We start from the raw sequence: 22,341 nt of genomic DNA on the forward strand, positions 1-22,341 counted from the left end.
AAATTCTTTTCAAAATGATGATCTTGTGTTTTCATGTTTATTTTATTTTTTAGTTTGCACAACGTCTGGAGTGGGAGAAAGAATTACAAATATTTATCACAGTGTTGGTCTGAAGTCTCCTGAAATGAGTCTCCCATGGCACCAAAGAGCAACATGGCTAGATTGAGGATGTAATCTAAAGTTATATGTAACATTATCAAAGAGATGTTACAAAAAGAGAATCTGTAATTTTCATTCATTAAAAACCCCTAATGCTAAGGGAGGAGACCACCTCTCATATTGTCTTATGCCCAATTTCTGCCTCCAAAGAAAGAAGAATTAAAAACTGAAAGGCAGAAATGAAATCCACAGGCAGACAGCCTGGTGCTGCACCCTGGGCCTGGTAGTTAAAGATCCACCCCTGACCTGACTGGTTCTGTTATCTATAGATTACAGACATGTATAGGAATGCACTGTGAAAATCCCTATCTTGTTTTGTTCTGATCTAATTACCAGTGCATGCAGCCCCCAGTCACGTACCCCGTGCTTGCTTCATCAGTCACGGCCCTCTCACGTGCACTCCCTTAGAGCTGTGAGCCCTTAAAAGGGATAGGAATTGCTCACTCGGGGAGCTCGGCTCTTGAGACAGAAGTCTTGCTGATGCCCCCAGCCGAATAAACCCCTTCCTTATCTAACTCGGGGTCTGAGGAGTTTTGTCTGCCACTCATCCTGCTATAATACAAGAATTTTAAAATAAATGTTTAGTGTTTGTCAGTATTTAATCACGTTTTCCAAAATATGTAGCTCAAAGATGTTTTAAGCAATAGTAAACACATTATGAAAAGTACTATTATTTAAGTTTTAACAGATATTGATTAGGTTTGTATCATTTTCATCAAAGACGGGAAAACTGTCTAATCAACTTTGCTGCTTTTAAATGTTTTGTTTTATTGAAGTTTAATAAGACTTTCCAATAGCTTCAGATTTTAAGATACACTTTCGACAAAAATCTCTTTTGATTCAAAATAGTACATTCTAACAGCTTGATTACCTTTAGTATTGTCTACATTTCAGGAGTTGAAACTAATAATTAATTTTAAAAGCACAGATTTCTAGCTCCTGTAGGTATCAAAACATTTTAATTGCTTTGATAGTTTGTTTTGCACTATCATACAATCTCTGGAGAGTTGGAAACTGAAATATCAGTGGCACATAGATGAAACATACAAGTGAGATATAGAATAAAAATGTGATTTGTGAAGAGACAAATATGCACATTACATTCAGATTTGTGCTAATAAATAACATTTAAGATATGTATCTATCTAGACAAGCACACAAGGCAGTTATCTTGCATTATTGCACAGCATTACTGTAGTGCTAAGACGACTTAGATTAATTTAAGATTGTATCTAACCTTCAAAGTACCATACAGATTTAAGAGTTGTATAAACTTCTTATGATTACTTACTTATTGTACACAGCAATTTTTTAATCTTGATAGTAATGTGCACTTTCATTAAGCGTCATATAATATTTTTCTTCTTTTCTCCCATCTCCATAAAACATGACAATATCACATATACTACTGAAATTCTTAGTAATAGAAGGCCTTAGTTAATCTACAAAGAAAACTTTCAGAACTTCTGGTCTATTCCCATTTATATATCAAGAATATATTCAAGGCTGGATGTGGTGACTCATATCGGGAGAACCCGCTCCCGGTGTTTAATGTGGGTTCTTTTCTATTTCCTAAGTGTCTGGGCTGGTTTGAGAAATAAAGGGAAAGAGCACAAGAGAGAGAAGTTTAAAGCTGGGTGTCCGGGGGAGACATCACATGTCGGTAGGATCCGTGATGTTCCCAGAGCTATAAAACCAGCAAGTTTTTATTAGCAGTTTTCAAAAGGGGAGGGAGTGCACCAGTAGGGTGTGGGTCACAGGGATCACATACTTCACAAGGTAATAAAATATCACAAAGCAAATGCAGGCAGGGCGAGATCACAGGACCACCGGATGGGGCGAAATTAAAATTGCTAATGAAGTTTCCTGCACGCATTGTCATTGATAACATCTTATCAGGAAACAGGGTTTGAGAGCAGGTAACCTGTCTGACCACAATTTATTAGGTGGGGATTTTCTCATCCTCCTAAGCCTGGGAGCGCTATAGGAGACTAGGGTTTATTTCATCCCATCTGTAAAAGACCGGAGGCCTTAAAAAGGGACAGGCTATAGGCCTACCTTCAGGGCGCATTCTCTTTCTCAGGGATGTTCCTTGCTGAGAAAAAGAATTCAGCGATATTTCTCCTATTTGCTTACGAAAGAGGAGGAATATAGCTCTGTTCCCTCCCGGTCACCCGCGGCCAGTTCAAAGTTACCTCTCTTGTTCCCCGAACATCGTTGTTATCCTGTTCTTTTTAAGAGATGCCCAGATTTCATATTGTTCACACACATGCTCTACAAACAATTTGTGCAGTTGACACAATCACAGGGTCCTGAGGGGACATTCATCCTCCTCAGTTTACAAAGAAGATGACGGGATTAAGAGATTAAAGTAAAGACAGGCATAGGAAATCACAAGGATATTCATGGGGGAAGTGATAAGTGTCCGTGAAATCTTCACAATTTATGTTCAGAGATTACAGTAAAGACAGGTGTAAGAAATTATAAAAGTATTAATTTGGGGAACTAATAAATGTCTATGAAAACTTCACAATTTAATGTTCTTCTGCCGCGGCTTCAGTCGGTCCCTCCGTTCGGGGTTCCTGACTTCCCGCAACACATAATAAGGCCACTTTTGCTAACCACACCAAACTGAAAGAGCAATGACTGAACTTCTGAAATAGCAGCATTTTGTCCCAGCTGAAATACAGTAATGATATGTAAAGTTTTTTTTTTTTTTTTTTTNTTTGTGCAGTTGACACAATCACAGGGTCCTGAGGGGACATTCATCCTCCTCAGTTTACAAAGATGACGGGATTAAGAGATTAAAGACAGGCATAGGAAATCACAAGGATATTCATGGGGGAAGTGATAAGTGTCCATGACATCTTCACAATTTATATTCAGAGATTACAGTAAAGACAGGTGTGAGAAATTATGAAAGTATTAATTTGGGGAACTAATAAATGTCCATGAAATCTTCACAATTTATGTTGTTCTGCCGCGGCTTCAGTCGGTCCCTCTGTTCGGGATCCCTGACTTCCCGCAACAGACTCACACCTGTAATCCCAGCATTTTGGGAGGCCAAGGTGGGCGAATCATTTGAGGTCAGGAATTTGAGACCAGCCTGGTCAACATGGCGAAATCCTGTCTCTACTAAAAATGCAAAAATTAGCTGGGTGTGGTAGGGCATGCCTGTAGTCCCAGCTAGCAGGGAGGCTAATGTAGGAGAATTGGGGGATTGCTTGACCTGGGAAGCAGAGGTTTAATTGAGTCAAGATTGGGCCACTGCACTCCAGCATGGGCAACAGAGCGATAATTCTACTGTGAAATCATCACATGTTTCTAGATCAGCACTGTCCAGTAGAACTTTCTGAGATGATGGAAATGTGCTATAATCTGCCTTGTTAACTGGGCTGCACTGTGTACTTCAAATTTGGTTGTGAGGGTAGATCTCATGGTAAGTGGTATTATCACAAAAAATGAGGAGGTGCATGAAGAAACTTTTGGAGACAATGGGTATGTTCAATAGCTTGTGGTGATAGTTTCATGGGTGAATGCTTATGTCCAAATTCATCAATTTGTACACATTAAGTAGGTGCAGTTTTAAAAAATATGAATTACTATTTTACATCAATAAAGTTGTTAACTTTTTAAACAGCATATGCCTTGTTTTTTGTAATTATTACTTTTTTCTTATAAATATATTTCCTTAAAAGTATTCACTATTAAATCACTTATTTTAAAACTATAACTTTTTCATTTATGGTCTAAATTTAACTAAAAATATTTTATAGCTGATTTTGTGTATTAGTAATTTGTTCCCTTAGGGACAAACTATGGTCAAGGTAGGTAGTCTGATTCACAAGATACCTCAAATGAGTTACTCTTAATTGAACTTTGACAGTCAAAAAAATAAAATAAAGTAGTAAAATAAAATATATAAATGAACCAACAGAAAGACAAAATAATAGATATATGTATGGGCCAAGAATGCATCATACATATTTTTCAGATAAATAAGTATGCTGAAAACAAAAATAGAAAATAGTGATGTCATGATAAATCATATAGTAATTAATTTAAATAGTAGCAAAATTTACTTTAGGGTAAAGAAAAAATTCAAGAGATATTTGGTATGGTGATTTTCAGGAACCACGTCCATTGTTGGTAATACAAAATGCACAACATAACATTAGTTTTATTGTTTGATATTTACTTTAATAAGTCATACAATTGTCTCACAGAGATGAAATTATTTTTATCTATCAAAGCCTCCTGGACCAAAAGAGAAAAAGTGTAACACTTTAAAATCTAGTTAACGAAGATATACACTTGTTTAATGTTTTTATTTTAAGAATAAATAACATATTGTGCTTAAATATTACTTGTAATTTCAACTTAGACTATATGGTCCCTTCTTGTGACAGAAGAGATTCAGAAACTGTACCAGGTTTTGTTCTCTTTTATTCTCATTGTAAGTTTTCTGTTACACAGGAAAATTATAACCTAGGATATAAAAGGTTCAAAACAGGACAATTCTTATACTTTGCACCCACCTTATAAGAATTCTAAGTAATACTACACATATTAGCTTAACCTTTGCAGTTATATTACAAACCATGACTAATTTCTTCAGGAGCTACTCGTCCAAATACCATGTACAAGATGATAAGATAAAGATATTTGAAATATTGACAGAACATTAGAAATAATGCAGCACTCAAATACAGTTCTGTGAACTGTTTGCATATTTTGCCAGTCTAGCCATGTCCTTAAATTGGACAATATTCGAATTCACAGAACGATTTTCAGTGGACAATGTAGGCCAGTGGATATTCCACTGTACTAAATAATACGAAGATTTCTAAAGGTGAACATTAGGGCACCTCCATACCCAGCCGCAGCTGCTACTCTAATAGATGAAACCCTATGATTTCTCTGTAACTACTGGTGCTCTATTCAGCCCTAAGAATGATTTGAATAGACACTTCAGTACTGAGATGCATTAGTTTCTACTTCAATTTGTATTATCAACTAGCAGAATAAATGCATGTAAAAGGGCTTGGAGATCCTCGGGAGAAGTACTTGTTAAATGTAACTTGAAAGCAGATTTGAAAATTTTCCCCTTTTAAATTTATTCTCCTAGAGTCCTAATAAATGAAAGCCGGGCTGCTGTCTAGGTTTCCAAGCCACTAGAGCCTGATTGTTTTCCATTTGTTTCAGTGTTTAAAGCCAACAAAAGCTGCATTAAAACTGACGGTGCCAAGTAGTAACAAGCATACTTTAAGCATAGCTAATGTATGAACCCATAGCCCCAGGTTATAATATTTCAAATACAACAGAATGTAGAGGCTAGGCTCTTTGTCATGGCATTTTATAAATAAAGCTTTTTTAAATATAGTATATTTATGAAAACAAAAAACCTCACTAATAACTAAAAACAGAAGGCTAACTGGGTCATATGCTCTCTTTTGCATTTCTCTCACATATTTATTTCTTGTACCATTATCTAATGTAAATGAACGCTTAACTACAAATGTATTCTCTCTCTCTCTCTTTTACTTCTATAACACACTCACACATAAAGTTGGTTCTATTGCTTTCTCTCTAGTTCTCTAAAATATTTTTCATTATAGTCATTCACATCTCTGCCACTTTAGGGGCAACGAAACATTTACTGCCTGCTCTTTCCACCCCAAAACATGAAAAATACAATTATATTTTCAGTGGCTTTTGAATTCACTGTTACATCTATTTTAATATTTTGTTTAAAGAAACAAACAAATTATTTCAGTTAATTAAGGCTAGGGAATTTCATATTTTATTAACTTTAATTTTATTCAAGATAAAACTGTTATGTTCTAACTTCATGAGATTCCTTAGGCTTTGAGTCAGGCAAATGGAGTATCTTTAAGAATCTGTCCATTTGTTATGTTAAATATTTTCAATGACCTTTGAACTATTCTCAGGTTGACAATGCAAATATTTCAAAGATTACAATTTTAAAGAATAAGGCTGAGAAATCTGAGATTACAACTACTGTTTTAAAGAATTTACATCAGCAAATATGTAACCAGCAATAGCCAGGATATGAAATACATCCTTGAGATATTTAACTATAATCTGCTTTACCTTTTTTTTCAGTCACTATATTCAGCTGATAAAACTCCAATGTTAATCTTCAATTAACCTATATTAATTTGTCTAATGATTAACAGAAATAAATCTCGATGTGTTTCTGCAGTTGTGCCTCCATCTGTTCATATGAGGGAACGGGTGACAATGAGAATTATTTCAAGTATTTGGAAAGAGTCCTTGACCCAGTTAATAGATAACATAAATTTTCTCATCCGATTTCCTACTGCTTAGTACCCTATAATGCAGAGATTCAAAGCCTTATAAAGTATAAAGTCCCCATTGGAACATGACCTCGACAAATGCTCAAATGTATTTACTTTTATATCAGATATTTTAGAAAGTAGTAATTTTTTATTCTATGAATCACAGCAGCACCCAATGTCTTATCTATGTGTTTCTGTTTATTCTGTGTGTAGATAATACCTCTTACACATTTCTATTTGCAGATCACTAGGAACAATTCTTTAGTCCACACTTAAGTCGGAAGCAAATGCTCTACGACTATAGAAATCTCTCACCAAGGCCAAGAGCACAGATATGATACCTTTTGCAATAATTGCTATACTAATAATCATCTGATCCACTCTGTTCATTTTATAGATGAAAAAATTGAGGATCTAGAATTTTAGTTGAAAGAGCTGGTATTCAAGAGTCAAAATCTCGATTTGATTTTTCTTTAATGTTAGTGCCTAAACTTTCAAACAAATAAAATCTTATTAAAAGGAAAGTATCTAACATCAAGATGTGTATTAATGTACAAATAAATGGAAAAATATAAAAGCTATGTTCAAATAAAATAGGGAAAATAGCAGCCGAAATGCAGAAGTCACAACACTGGCCACCAGGAAAGCACTTAGACAGACAGAATACAGGTTTTCGGAGTCCCTTAAAAATCAGCCAACCAACACAGGAACAGAAAACCAAACACCACATGTTCTCACTCATAAGCGGGAGTTGAACAATGAGAACACATGGACACGGGAAGGGGAACATCACTCACTGGGGCCTGTTGGGGGGTGGGAGGCTCGAGGAGGGATAGTGTTAGGGCAAATACCTAAAGTAGATGAGGGATTGATGGGTGCAGCAAATCACCATGGCATGCGTATACCTACGTAACAAACCCGCACGTTCTGCACATGTACCCCAGAACCTAAAGTATAATGATAAAGAAAAAAAAAAAAATCCAACATTGAGGCAGTTTCTCAAGTTATATTCTTACCTAAATTCATGAATATGAGACTGTCATACTCACTAATATACATGTTTTTTCTTGTTTCCATGAAGGTCTCGATATAAAAATACTGTTGACCCAAAACCATGAAAAAACTGTTAAATTCCATCCTCCAACCTGTGATTCCTGCGGGCATAAGGTCTGTTCAATTACTAAGTCTGTGGTTACAGTAATTTTTTCCTTCTATTCACATCATTGATGGCTTGAAAGCAGCTCCTGGAGAATTTGCTCTTAAGGAGCCGAACTGAGATGACCATTCAATGGGTCAACTGTGTTGCATTTTTCTTAGCAGTGGATGTGAAAGAGTAGATGTTGAGAGAATTACTTCATCTTCGGTCTGTCAAATTCTTTGTAATAATGATCAATTACAGTGAAACTCTGATCATTAGAAACCTGTTATTTCTCTACAATTTTTCTCTCTTCTTGTGTTTGCATTAGATAATAATATATTTTATCAATATTCTGTTTTCTATCTTGTTATACTAAATCTAAAATTAATTCATCATTTTTAAATCACATTATAAATTTACTCTCTGCAAACATTTGCTGGATGACTATAAATCAATTCTTGACATTATTTAAAAATAATATTTATTTGAAAATCATCTTTTATTTCAATCAAGTCTTTCTATGTGTTATAATGAATCCAAAAAGTTACCTGATTTTTAAACATTTGGTTTCTTTTGTGTTTCATTGCCTGTCCTATGCCTGTTCTATATAGGTCTTACTACATTTCTATTAGACAATCTGCTACTTAGACGCATATTTCTTCTCATCAGCCCCTTCTATCAAATGCTGAGATTCTTTTCTCTATATAGAATTCATTGGGAACAAAGTAGTTTTTTACAAGTATTATTAGATCTTTTGCTGTGACTCACTCCCTTGCAGATGGTACACATCTGAAGGGGTTCTATTCTAGCTAGCAAAGATCCAGCTGATGCTCTGAAAAATTATTCTCTCTCGGTGAAAAGTTAGCTTGCCACTGCCTTCCCTGCTGCATTATTAAACACGAAGGAGTGATTCCCTTAATCCCAACCATCTGCTCTTCCCCAACTAAAAAGTGAAAACATCCCCTTGTGTTTACAAATGTTGCTGCTAAAGCTTCACAAATCATAAGAGATGGTGGTGAAATTTCCGTATATACTACAAGATCAAAACAAAATCCTAGTCACCATAAATCTGTAAAAAATAAACCAAATTTATATCACACCATAAACCCAACTGTGTTTTAATGTAATGCAATTATATTTAAACTGCAGCCTCAGAATGTAAATTATTTTAGCATCTCAAGTATAATATTTGCATTTTAAATATACTCCCACTTGTCCAGACCTCCAAAAGTGCATACTCTAAGAAAATGGATCATCTTCAATTCTTTTTAATTTGCACAGATTTGTGGAGTGCACAGAATTTCAGCATCAGTAAAGGTTCAGTTTCATTGAAATTAAAGCAAGACAAAACATCCAACTGCTCAGATGAATAACAGGCATAAAAGGGCTAAAACTGGAAAGTAGTGTCAGGGGCCTCACAGCGAATTATTGATTTTCAGGAAAGTCACTTACACTGAAATATTACTAGGCAAGACCAGTGATAGCACTTCTGACCAAACTCTTATTTTCCTCACAATACTAGAAACCAGAATTATTCTAGCTTAAACATTATAGAATGCCAATCAACCAATTAACCAAAAACAAGACAGGCAAAAAAAATTGAGTTTCCAAATAATTTCATTTAATATTCATTTTTTTAAATATTGAGTATAGTATAACCTAAAACCTAAAATTCTCCTTTTTTGTTTATAGCATGAAGATATTTCCATTAACTTTATTTTTGTTGAAGATCAGTAGCTTTAGCTTTCCTCTAGGTCTTTGTCAATAGACCAATTTCTATTTCATAGAGTTTATTCCTTTTGTGCTTAGTAAATAATTCCTTATCACCTATGTTCCAGACCCTTTTCACCCGTTATTTTTCAAAGCCTTTCCTTTAATTCTTGTCCCTAAATGTTTATTTTTCATTCTGTAACGTTCAAAAACATTCATTCTTGCTTAAATGGAATTTGTATAATTAATTTTTTTATTGTCACAGTACCCAGTGAATAAAAAATTATGTTTTCTTTCCAACAGTCTCACTTTCAAGTCTTCTTTCAATTCACTCTAATGTGCCATGTGTGTATTTTTCTAGTGTATTTACCTGTCCTAGTGATTTTTTTGCTTTCAGTCTGAAAGTTTGAATTATTTAGATAATGAGTTCATTGTGGTCAAGTAGTATAACACACTTGCCTACTTACAGCTTCCACACTTGTTGCCCCCAAACTTCACTTCTGGGTTGGTATTTGTGACAAACTATTCTCTCTACCTTAGCATAGTCTTTGTCATATGTCAAAGGCCACTTCTGCATGAGTTTTACTAGCAAAATATATTTCCCTAGATGATTTTCTATTTTTCTGCTTGGCTCTATTTGTTCTAAAAAGTGTTTTAACCTGGATCTGGCAAACTGTACAGATAAAAACTTCTCTACATGTGAACCGTCCATGACCAGCAAGCTAATGGTTTCATTTCATATGTATTACCAGGTAAATAAATACACTCTCTGAGAACCTGCTTTTATATACCTTTCACAAAAGTGTCTCTTAAGATAATACTGTATATCTGTTTCCTTTTGCTTATACCTAGTCATAGAAATACCACTATTTCATAGTTATTTACCTGGCTAACCAAATGACATTTTCCCTTAAATCTAATAAGTTTATTTTCATTTCTGTATTTTACTTACTCCGCCCATAACATATTTTCAGTAAATTTGTTCTTATTCCTTCTTAATGTTGACTGTTCCTTTTTATAAATTCCCAAACTAAGGTCCACCAAATTTTATGTAATTTGATCAGGAAATTGCCAATGATTACAACTGTATCTATTTTATTATAAAAAGCACAATTTCAAAATAATTTAACAAATTTTTTCTTAACAGAAGCAAAGAGAAAATTGGATGTAAATATCAATACTACCAATACTTCTTTGTTCTTGCCTCTGGGTTCCCTACGTGTATGTCCAGGTGTTATCGTATTTATACACTATGTTCAGCCAACTACAAGGTTTGTGTTAGACCTGCCTACAGGATGTTAGTGAGGCATGGAATCTGGTGCCTATGACAGAACAATTCTGAGATTGGGAGTCAGATCATTGGCTGGTTAGGGTTAAGTGGTCCTGCAGCTAGTCAGTACTGGAGCTGATTTTTACTTGTTGCCTTTTCTATTGGACCACGACTTCCTTCTGGAATGAAATGCATCAATCCAATACCATTGTGCCTAAGTAATTGAGGTTTTAGGGTCAGAAACTCAAATATTACCGCAGGAGAACTAAAAACACATGGGAGCTCTCAAACAAGGTTGCAACTCTCACATCTGGGCAGTTAGTCAAGCAAAACAGTGAAGTGGTAAAATGAAATATTCATTACACTGTGACAGCCCCAGTCTCCTCCCCACACACAAACATGTCTCTCTCCTTTAGAGTATTCCCTCACCACTCCCTTTATCAAAATCTTTCCTAAGGACTGGCTCTCATGAACCCATTCATACTAAATTGTATAAATCTGACATAGTGCACAGCCTTTGACCCTCGCTGTGGTGCTTATATTTTAATAAGAATAGCCATTTAGGAAACACAAGACCTAAAAGAATAAGCTTTTACCAGGGAAATATTTAATGCACTCTTCCAGCAGTGGATGAAATGAACAGGCATTCTCAAGACTCAAAATCCCACCTTGTCGGCAGTTGCCTCCCACTTGTTGCCTTGCTTCTACTGTCTAATCTAATTGGTTCTCTGGGCAGGTGCACTATTTGCACCTACCATAGTGTCTGCCCTGATGCTGACATTTACCTTTGCTTACTGGCCTCAAAATGTAGCCAAAATAATCCCTCTAACATACTGTTGCTACTGGAAACATAAGTTTAAGCTCTCTGATTTGCTGAGCAGGGCTGCATTAAAAAAATCAGTACACAGCAGAGCTAAAGATGATACAGAGGTACTTAGATGAAAACAGACAATTTTGCAGCAGATTGCCTAACATATTGGCAGTTCTCAACTCAGATGAAATAAGTTTCAGAAAGTTATTTAGCATGAAGAATACATTATTAAATTCAACGTATAAAACGTTAATGTGGATCTGCTGACTCTTACTGCTGCTTGGGTGCATTCCTCCCTTTTGCAACACTGTATCATAAACTTAACTGTCAATGTGGGGTAAGCATTTCCCCGCCAATCAACTAGCAAGAATGCTTTTTAGACATCATCTCTGCATCCTTAACCACACAGGCCACCCTACATCTCTACTAAAATTAAAACGTCAGAATTTTAAAATAAAATTTGACTATGCACCACCAACAGCGGTCATAATTTTTTAACAATGCTTGTATCTTTTTGTTACCTGGATATATGTTTTTAAATAATATTTTCTGGTAGTTATGACAGGTGATCGATGCATTATTTTCTGTGACAATTTATTTCTGAAATGAGTCAGGATTGGGTTTTACAAATTACCCCTTCTTAAGATTTTGCCATTCATGCACGGTGGCTAATGCCTGTAATCCCAGCATTTTGGAGGGCTTGAAGCAGGTGAATTGCTTGAGCCCAGGAATTGGAAACCAGCTTGGGCAACATGGCAAAACCCAGTTTTTACAAAAAATACAAACAAACAAACAAACAAACAAAAACAAACAAAAACCTAGCTGGGGATGATGGGGTGTGCCTGTAGTTCGAGCTACTCAGGATGCTGAGGTGGGAGGACAGCTTGAGTCCTGGGAGTCGAGGCTGCAGCGAGCCAAGATCACACCACTGCACTCCAGCCTGTGTGACAGAGCAAGATCCTGTCTCAAAAAAAAAATGTCATTGAACTGAAATCTATTTACATAATTTTATGGGCACAATGTTTCTTGTTGCCATTATGGAAGAGGCACTTCAGAATTTTCAAATAAACTCACGAAGTAGAGACAGTCATTTGGTACATGGTTAAAGCAAAGACAAGACGAATTCTATGCATACCCAAGGATCATAGGGGTTGTCTGTTTAGTGTGACTCACTAGGAATTCTAGGATTGGCACCTTACTTTAATATATATTCAGTGGCAATCCATGTCAAGACAATTTTCCCACTGAGAGATCTGAATTATTTACCTAAGACGTTTCATTTTGAATAAGGATGAGGTGCTACCTGTCTGGATTCTTTAATTCATAGAAAAACACATGACTTGTGAATATACCCTACTATTACTGGAACAAATAAGATTTTTCTTGTTTGCTCAATTTTTTATGATTGATAAATAATGTGTGACTTGGGTCGCCGTATTTTTCACATCCTGGGCTTCGTTTGTGTCTAACTTCCTATCTTTTCTCAGAGATAATGGCTTAGTAACTTCTACTGACCATTCAATTCCTGCCAAGCACTATCTCATCTACAAATGTTTTCAATCCCTACATATACCTGATGAACTAGGTAAATTATGCCCATTTTGCAAATTAGAAAGCTAAATCTCAGGAAGACTGGCAGGAATAAGAATAGAACTTCAAATGTATGACACGAAAATAACTTTATCAAAATGAATTCCATCTACTCTTTCTTCTTTGTTTGGTCTTCCATGTACTGAAATCTCCATGTGGCAAGCATGCCACCTCTCATTGGGCCATTCTTATGATTGTCCATAGGCTGAAAGTTAAGTCCTTACCTAGTGGAAAAACATTAGGTCTACTCACTAGAATGTGGGGACTATTTCAGAGGATTCAGTTGCTGGAGTGTCATGGATACTTTTCTCTTTTGTAATAAAGTTATTCAGAGATGATACTCAACATTGGATTTTCAAGATGCTACTTATTGAAGTTGTGTGGTCAAATCGAGTAAAACTGTTTTCATTAAAAGTAATGGTAAAAACCACAGTTACTTTTGCACCAACCTAACAGATTTATTAATATATGTGACTTTAAAATAGCCATATCTGTTTGTATTTTAACTGATAATTTGTGCTTCCAATAATAAATTTTAATGCTACTGCAAAAATGGAAATATTTGTAACCATATTTATTTTACAAAACATCTTTTCTAATGAAATCTAAATGGGAAATAACAATTGTGTTATGAAATATTGGACTTGTAATTATCATTTTATTTTTCCTTGTTTCATTCACATTTTCATTAAGAGAAATAGGTACATTAGAGTTTGCAAAGAAAATCTGTGTGCTTTATTCTAGTTTTCTGTTTTGTTTTGTTTTGTTTTAACGAGGCTTTTGCTATGAATTGCTTAGAATTTGATTTATCCTGGATAAATGGAAAGTAATTCACCCTAAGAAGACTGTGAAACTGTTTTGTCTCAGCAGGCTCCATTGTGAAAGCCCAGCATGAGCTAGGGGGATGCAAGACAGGCCATGCTGTAGCAGACTGTTGCGGTACATTTTAAATGTTCATGATTACTATCAGTGGATGACGGGTAAAAAATCGGACAAATGTGAACAGCATGAACATCAACCACACTTTAATTAGTGATGGCTTCCCAGTAAAGAAAATCACACATTGAATTGTAGAACAAAATCCCTGGAAGTGCAGCTGAGATTAATTTTATTTTAGATGGGACTCACTAAGCAGTATCATGTCCATTAAACAAACAATAACATTTATGTTTATATGGGTAAAGTTTACTAAGAGCTGTCACACCTGTATTATCTTATTTGATCTTTACAACAGCCCTGTGAAATAAATGAGGCATTTATTTTCCTCCATATTGTAAGATCATAAGGCTCAGCTGGCTAAAGTAACTTACGTTAACATGGTGATTTTCAAAAGGGACCAAACCCATTTCTCCAAACTCCAAATCTCTATTATTTTGTCTCTGGTAGCATCTTTGAAACTAGCTGCTTTTAGAACACAGATATTCTACACAGCACATTTTGATAAATGTGTAAAATGGTTACAGTAGATCCCCCTCGGAAGGTATGTTTCAAGACCGTTAGTGGATGCCTGAAAGTGCACATAGCACCCAGTCCAATATATACTATGTTTTTTAATACCTACATTCCTATGATAGAGAATTCGAGATGAAACAGCAAAACCAGCAGGAATTTCCTTTTACTTCTTCACAATTTCATGAATAGAAGAGCCATTCTTACCATAGATCTTACAAACCTCATCGTACGATATATATATTTTTTCTCTTTTCAAGTAACAACTTTCACCGTTTCACTAAAAATGAAGCACTTTATGGCTTCTCTTTGGCATATTTGAATTGCCAGCATCACTAATTTTGCACTTTGGATCCACTATGGATCCAAAGTACAATAAGGGTTACTTGAACACCAACACTGTAATATTGCCACAGTTGATCTGATAACCAAGACAGCTACTGAGTGACTTATGGGCAGGTGGCATCAACAGTGTGGATATGCTGGACCAAGGGATGATTCAGGATCCGAGAGGCATGGAGCAGACTGCGTGAGATTTCATTACGTTGCTCAGAATGGCATGCAATTTAAGACGTATGAATTGTTGATTTCTGGAACTTTCCATTTAATATTTTTCAACCGCAGTTGAAGGCAGTTAACTGAAACCATGAAAAGTGAAACCGCAGCTAAAGGGTGACTACTGTACTTTTGATTTCACAAATCTCTCTTCAAGTTTATTCTCTGATGAAGATTAAATGTAACTGATAAAATCTTTATCAGTTCCCACGAGGAGTTAGCTTAGAAGTAGCACAAGCTTTAAATTTCAGGAATGATGGAATTAAACGACAGGTTCTTGAGGTAATTATGTAAGAACTGTCTGGGTTGTAACTTTCAGATGCTACAAGTAGAGCCAATCTGTCTCAGAATTCATGAAAAATTAAAAATAGTGTGCTTCCCTTACAAAGACAATGCACGTTCCAATACCATCTTATTTTATTTTCTTTTCAAGCCAATTTTGGCCACGTGAACTTCGGGAAAAAAAAGGGGAAGTACATTTTCACACTACTAACATTAGATACACTAAGTTGGTGTAGGCAACTTAAATGTTACATCTTTAGGAAACTTGGAAAATTTAATTATCCCCTTTTGAGGGCAAGCACCACAACATATATTTATAAACAAATAAAACCAAGTAGTTAAGTCTTGGAATTTCTTCGCATTACTGTAGATAAACGGGTAGCATAATATAATTTGCATATTATTTGTGTTTAAATTTGAACTTTATATCTTAGTATAAAAATGAACCCAGCCAGAAGTGATTAAGGTAGAGGGATTAATTTCCTCTAGACTGAAATGTACAGAATGTTCCCAGTGGAATATTATCAGTATTCCACAGACTGCTTTCCTGACACCTGCATTTTTCTTGGTTTTTATTTAAAATGTGAGGCTCTGAAAACTAGATCATTAAGTATTACAACTGAAGTATACACATATTATGTGTTTATATGTATATATAAAAGCTAGATGACCATAAAGCTAAATTTACACTAACCAAAAATAGCTCCTCAATTCTACTAATCACAAATAATATTTTTGCATAATTTTAACAATATGCCAAATTACAACATAAATAAAGGGTAGAAAGTAATTTTTTGAATCTATGGATGTCCTCATGAACAGGCTAAGTAATCTTAACAAATGCATACATTTAAAAATACAAGTGGTAGTCGTTATATTGGGAAATTTTCTATTGTTGGAATTTTCAAATTTAATTGTATTTCAAAATCCCAGTATTTCAGAATCTTGATTCAGATAAGCATTCTGCTTATTTTTGAATGGTTCTCTTTAAAAAATATAATTTCATAATAATATTTCTTGCTGGAACACATTGATTTCAAATGATTTTTAATATATGGAAATTATTAGAACTGATAACATTCATAAATCTATTACCCTTTTTAAGAGGTTTGGTTGTTGCTTTATAGGTTATTTAAAAGTTTGGTTTTTTTTTTGTCTCATTTGCTCCTACATTTAATGATAATCTATTTAAAAATAAACATCTTCTATATTCTTATTGAAGCTTTTAAAAGTTTAGTTTCAACTATCTAGAATGATTCTAAAATGAAACCATTTGATCAGTTTCCACTATGTTTCCAAAGTTTTCATATTGACTTTATTGTTTTAGAGTGATAATGATTAGAGATATGCAAAATATGTAAGGTTCATCCTCCTGTGACCACTTAGTATTGCTTTAGTTGGAGAGTCATTTCCAGAAAAGAAGTCCTTAACTTGAGATATCCATTTCTAAAAAACAATGTGAATATGTTGAAGTTCACCTTTGGCAACCTAGGAAAATATCCAACCCTGGTTCTAAAAAATTATTTATACAAACTGGCTGACTAAATGAGTGAATTAAGCCATCATCAATTGAACAGAGACCCAAATTTACAAAGCCATACACATCTCATGCTTTTAGAGTTCTTACAACAGCTGCTTCTGTGGTACTAAAGACATGTAGGACTCAAAGACTGCCAGTTGTCATGAAGTTTAGGAATCTATTTGAACTTTATTCCTAATGCATAGTAAATAATAATTTAAAAAACCCACCAACATACATTCAGCACTTCCTATGCACCAGGCACTGTCCTAAACACATAAGTAATTTATCTCTTTCAGTACTAAACATTTTTTTTTTCTTTTTTGGGGAAGGTATTATTACGACCCTTATTTTACAAATTTGAAAACTAATGCTCAGAGAAGGTAGGTAAATGACTGGCCAACTGTTACCAACAAGGATGTGGTGAAGCAGAGAGTCTACTCACCCATTTCATTCACTCTACTAGATCACTAGCATTTGTACAAATACTTTCCAAGATAAATAGCTGATAACTCTATTTTTAGTACTTTCTATTGTCTAATTATGTCTGCCAAGAGTTCATAGGTTATGCCCAGTTCCCAATGTGATAGTATTTGCAGGTGGGGCCTTTGGGAGTTAATTCTGTTTAGCTGAGATTAGGAAGATGGGGCCCTCCGGATGGGATTAATGCCCTCATGAGAAAAGAAACCACAGAGTTTGCTCTCTCTCCATCTTCCATGTGAAAACACTTCCAGAAGGCAGTTGTTTATAAGCCAGGAAGAGAGCTCTCAACAAAACTTGAGAATATCTGTTGTTGAAGGCATCAACAGCATTTATTTAGTTATGGCAGCCTGTGCTAACTAAGACAGTGCCCATATACTTCTTCTGCAATAAATCATCTCTAAAAATCTCATTTACCAAGCAGATCAATGAATCAGTTATCATCTGCTAGAACAACTTTGGGATTCCACTGATTTATTCATCTAATTATGCTTTCTGGCTCATTGTTATTTTTCATGTTTCCTTATATTTTATTGGGTTTTATTTTCTCTCAAAATTTTAGAGTGACTCTATTATTGGAACTTCAAATTAAAGGCCAGGCACGGTGGTTCATGCCTGTAATCCCAGCATTATGGGAGGCTGAAGCAGGCGGATCATGAGGTCAAGAGATCGAGACCATCCTGGCCAACATGGTGAAACCCTATCTCTACTAAAAATACAAAAATTAGCTGGGCGTGCTGGTGGTTGCCTGTAGTCCCAGCTACTTGGGAGGCTGAGGCAGGAGAATTGCTTGAACCTGGGAGGTGGAGGTTGCAGTGAGTGGAGATAGCACCATTGTACTCCAGCCTGGTGATAGAGTGAGACTCCACCCAAAAAAAAAAAAAAAGAACTTCAAATTAAATAGCGTGATTTAAAATTCATCATAACCACATTACATACTTAAAGCCTTCAGTTCACCTTTTTTTTGAAGTCTAAATACCCGAAGATCACTAGGAACTTAAGATGTCTGATAATGTCTTTATTTGGCTTCACTTTTGTCCAGATATTGCCCAGGTAATTCTCACATCGCTGGAAGACAAAGAAATGAGAGCCCAGTTTTCTATGTATGAGCAAGTTTATTCAGTTGCAGGGATTATTGAGCAAGCTCTCGAGTGTTACAGGGTTCAATTTAAATGCCCTCTTAAATTAAAGGTAGTTTAACAAAGAATGGTTTGTAATTGTGCTGCAAATACAAAAAAGAAAATATTATACTTTTAATATGACTAGATAGCCTGAAACACGATTACTCCCTCATAGATCATTTTATTATCTTGCTTCATATGTTCTTTTTCACCCTCAGAGTCCTTTTTTTGTTGTTGTTGAAACAACCTTGACTTTTTCAGGAAGAATTTTTTCTAATTCTTACGTGGTTCTGTTTAACATGTATAACAAGAGAGAATGACTGTTTTTATTACCATAAGTCTCAATGTTTAGACATCAGCTTCTTCCTCAAAATAAGTATCATAAATATTTATGCATAGGGCTAGTGTAGTGTATAATATTTCTGTTGTTTGTTGATTGGCTTAATGAATGAAAGAGGACATCAAAAAAGTTTTAAAAGAACTTTCAAATGTGGACATGAATTACAACTAAAACAAATGTATGTGCAATGTAAATTCATGTGATTAACGTCATTTTAAAAATTAGACATGTTTCTAAACATAATGTGCAAAGTAATCATAAAAATAATCTATGGGAACATTTCATGTAATGTTAATTTACGTTCAATAGTCTTAACAAGTAAAACAAAAGCCAAATGTCATACTAGACTTCAAATACACTTCTCCATTTTAAATCTGTGTATATACAAATCAAGATCTTTGTATATTGGAATGAATCTATATATAACAGTAAAAATAATAGCTAACATATTCTAAGCATTTAGCATTTAACAAACTCTGTTCTAAACAAACTGAGTTATCACAAGTGAAATATGCAAACAAAAGATTATTATAAAATAAAATTTGACAGTATTTTGCAAGATTTTTGTAACAGGATTCATTCTGTATTGTAGTTTTAGCGAAATTCTGAATTTGTTAATGGAGTAATATCAGGAAAGTCACTTGACAAATTCCCATTTATCAGAAGACTTTTATTTGATACCAGGAAAGATAGCAAAAATAGGTCATTATTTAGGTCAATTATACCAAGACCCTCCCTGGAATAAATCATATCTATATTTGAAAAAGGAAATTTGATTAGTAATTTATGCAATGCTAATTAGTTTTTAGCCACAAGCCACCTTTCCCACCCGCATCACCCTTTCATTCCAATACCGTTGAGTTAGTTCTAATTTTATTCTGAAAGTTGTTTAACCTAAAATGTCTTTAGGGGATAATTTTCTAACCACCTTTTAAACTACCACCCACAGTTTCTCACAAACTAAGATGCATCAGAAAGGTTATTTCTTCTTGTTATTATTTTTTTCTTAAATGGAATAAAAGAAATATTAAACATGAATGATGTTAGACAATTTGATACATTCTATTGAAGATATTGTCCTTCTGAATATACAATGGGATAAACTGCTTCTAAATCCTAGGTTGATAGCATTGTAGTAAATTACTGAAATGATTAAATGGGTGAATAAACAACATATATTTCAAAGTTTCCTGGTTTTAAACGATATTAATGATCTTAATTTGAAATAATTGGTGTAAACCGAGATTATGTAAATGATTTCTTGCCATCCTCAAAATGTTGATGTCAAAGCCATTGACAATGATTTAGCTGAGTAAAAACAATGGAATTATTTGCATTTCTAAGGCATGTATAGAATAAGAAATCTGTGTCATGACTTCTTCCCATATGTGTATGTAAACATACACATTTTCTGCAGGATCTACATGTACACATTAATGTGCACACACATGCACATACATGCACATGCACACACAAACATATAAATACATATGTATACATATAAATATAATATACATATTTATATAAACCTATATATCTATATAAATTAGATATCTCTATAAATCTACATAAAATAGAGACCTATATTGAGCCTATATTTTTCTACACAAGGCCATTCATGATTTTAAATGTTTCCTTAGGTCACTGGCACTTACTTTTATATTATTAATGTTATCTTAATAATTTTAGTAACATTTAAGAATTTAATTTTACCATTATATTCTGAAAATCAAAAGTAAGTGTAATTACTCAGAATAAATCAATAGCTATTTCATTGCATGTTAACAAACTTGACTCTATCATTAAGCAATAGGGAGCCATGAAAGGAACTGACTAAATTTGCATTTTAGACAAGTCAGCGTAACAGCCTTGTGCATGTTGAAATTGCTGGTCAGAAAGACCCATTAGGATGCCGTTGCATGTACACATTTGAGAAATGGTTAGGTTGTAAACTAGGCAGTGATTGTGAAACCAAATGGGTCTGGGGAAAGTAAGGATGAGGAATAAAGAAAAGAGTCCTAAGTAAATGGATGCCTGGGATTCAATGGACTGAAATAAGATACAAGGAAATTAACAAAATGAGGAAGAATGAAGGAAAGTAGGATGGTATATTTTTGGAGGATTGGCTTTTAAAAATTATAAATTAAGTTCACGACTCAAATTTATTTGCTCAAATCTACTTATACAAATATCTTGCAGATTAGTTTCCTTAGATATTACCACTGGATCTAGAGGCACCTAGAAAATCTCTTATTTATTTATTTACTCATTTTTTTTTTTAAGGAGAAGATAAAACACAATTTGAAATTAGCTTCAAACTTTCAGCAGCTATAAGACATCAACAGCCCAGTTTGTGCTTTAATACTTGCAACACTGTGGCTGCTAATTTGAAACATTTCACACTTTGTTACATTTTAAAAGTTTTCCACCTTTTAAATTTAAAATACAAATAAATATAACGGAAATGTGTGAATGACTCGACTTTATAATCACAGATGCGAGGGTATAAAGCTGATATCAATAGCAACAGAAATTAGAAACTAATCACCAGTAATGTTAGATAAAGATGACATGGAACAGAATATCTAATCTGATTTAATTGAAATTTAAATTCATAGTACGCAAAAGAATAATAATACAATCATCGTTTCCTGCTTTATCAGCGCACACAAGTACTATCTAGTTGTATAATCACATTCCATTGCAAAGTATCATGATGCTGTTTCATGAAGAATAGCTAGAGAAAGTGATGCTGACGAATAAATTACCGTTTCAAGTGCTTGAATTGCATAGAAATTTCCCTCCAGAAGGGCTGTTAAACAAAAGAACTCTAAAATCTTGATCTATTTAGAGTATTTTCTTAAGTATGGCCTTTGCCCTGTTTTTAACCTCATTTAACTCTCATTAGAAAACATCTCTCTCATATCACTATAAAAACCTATTTTAGAGAAAATCCAGCACCTACCCTCAAAATGACATTGAAAGCAATTTATTTGTTGCTTTCTTCAGAGTTGAGGATGAGTGGTGTGTCTTCTGATTTTCATTTCAGAACACAACACACTCTTCAGTAATTTTAGTTTTGTTTTGAAACTATTACATAACCACCAGTGCATCTGACGATGCAGACTTCCTGCCTGTCATCACATGATACCTATAAAAAGGAAAATGACCGGAGGGCGGAGGTTTCAGTGAGCCGAGATCGCCGCTGCTCTCCACTCTCCAGTATGGGTGAAAGAGTGAAACTCCATCTCAATCAATCAATCAATAAACAGAAAGAAAAATAAGGAGAGATTAATAGGTAAGATTATAAAAATCTTATAATGTTAGAGGATAATTTTTTAGTGAAACACAAGATTGATGTGTGGAGAGTGAGCAGAATATATGCTTTCTAAACAGAATATACGTTGTTTTCTTAGACTTGTTCTCCATTGGTCTGCTGTTACACAGAATCGTTTATAAAATAATAGTTATAGGACAATTTAAAAACTTTACTTGTTAAAAAAAATACAGCAAAACACCAATAAAAATAGAGAGCACAGGTTACAATGCTAAATTTAAGGCATTTAAAATATGTTTTTTTTTTTTTTTTTTTTT

The 22,341-nt window shown here is 34.4% G+C and overlaps 1 protein-coding gene across 1 annotated transcript in view; it reads right to left on the reverse strand.

Annotated features, from left to right (window-relative positions):
• The window catches only part of CADM2 (cell adhesion molecule 2), a 491,388-nt gene extending 469,616 nt beyond the window's left edge, over window positions 1-21,772 (reverse strand). Inside the window, exon 1 of the mRNA XM_017848170.1 lies at window positions 21,713-21,772. The gene's annotated coding sequence lies outside the window, so the exon portion shown is untranslated. The remainder of the gene's footprint in view (window positions 1-21,712) is intronic.
• Between the last annotated feature and the right edge of the window lie 569 nt (window positions 21,773-22,341).

Source organism: Rhinopithecus bieti, unplaced genomic scaffold, assembly GCF_001698545.2.
Source record: "Rhinopithecus bieti isolate Rb0 unplaced genomic scaffold, ASM169854v2 scaffold_29976, whole genome shotgun sequence".
Taxonomy (NCBI): domain Eukaryota; kingdom Metazoa; phylum Chordata; class Mammalia; order Primates; family Cercopithecidae; genus Rhinopithecus; species Rhinopithecus bieti.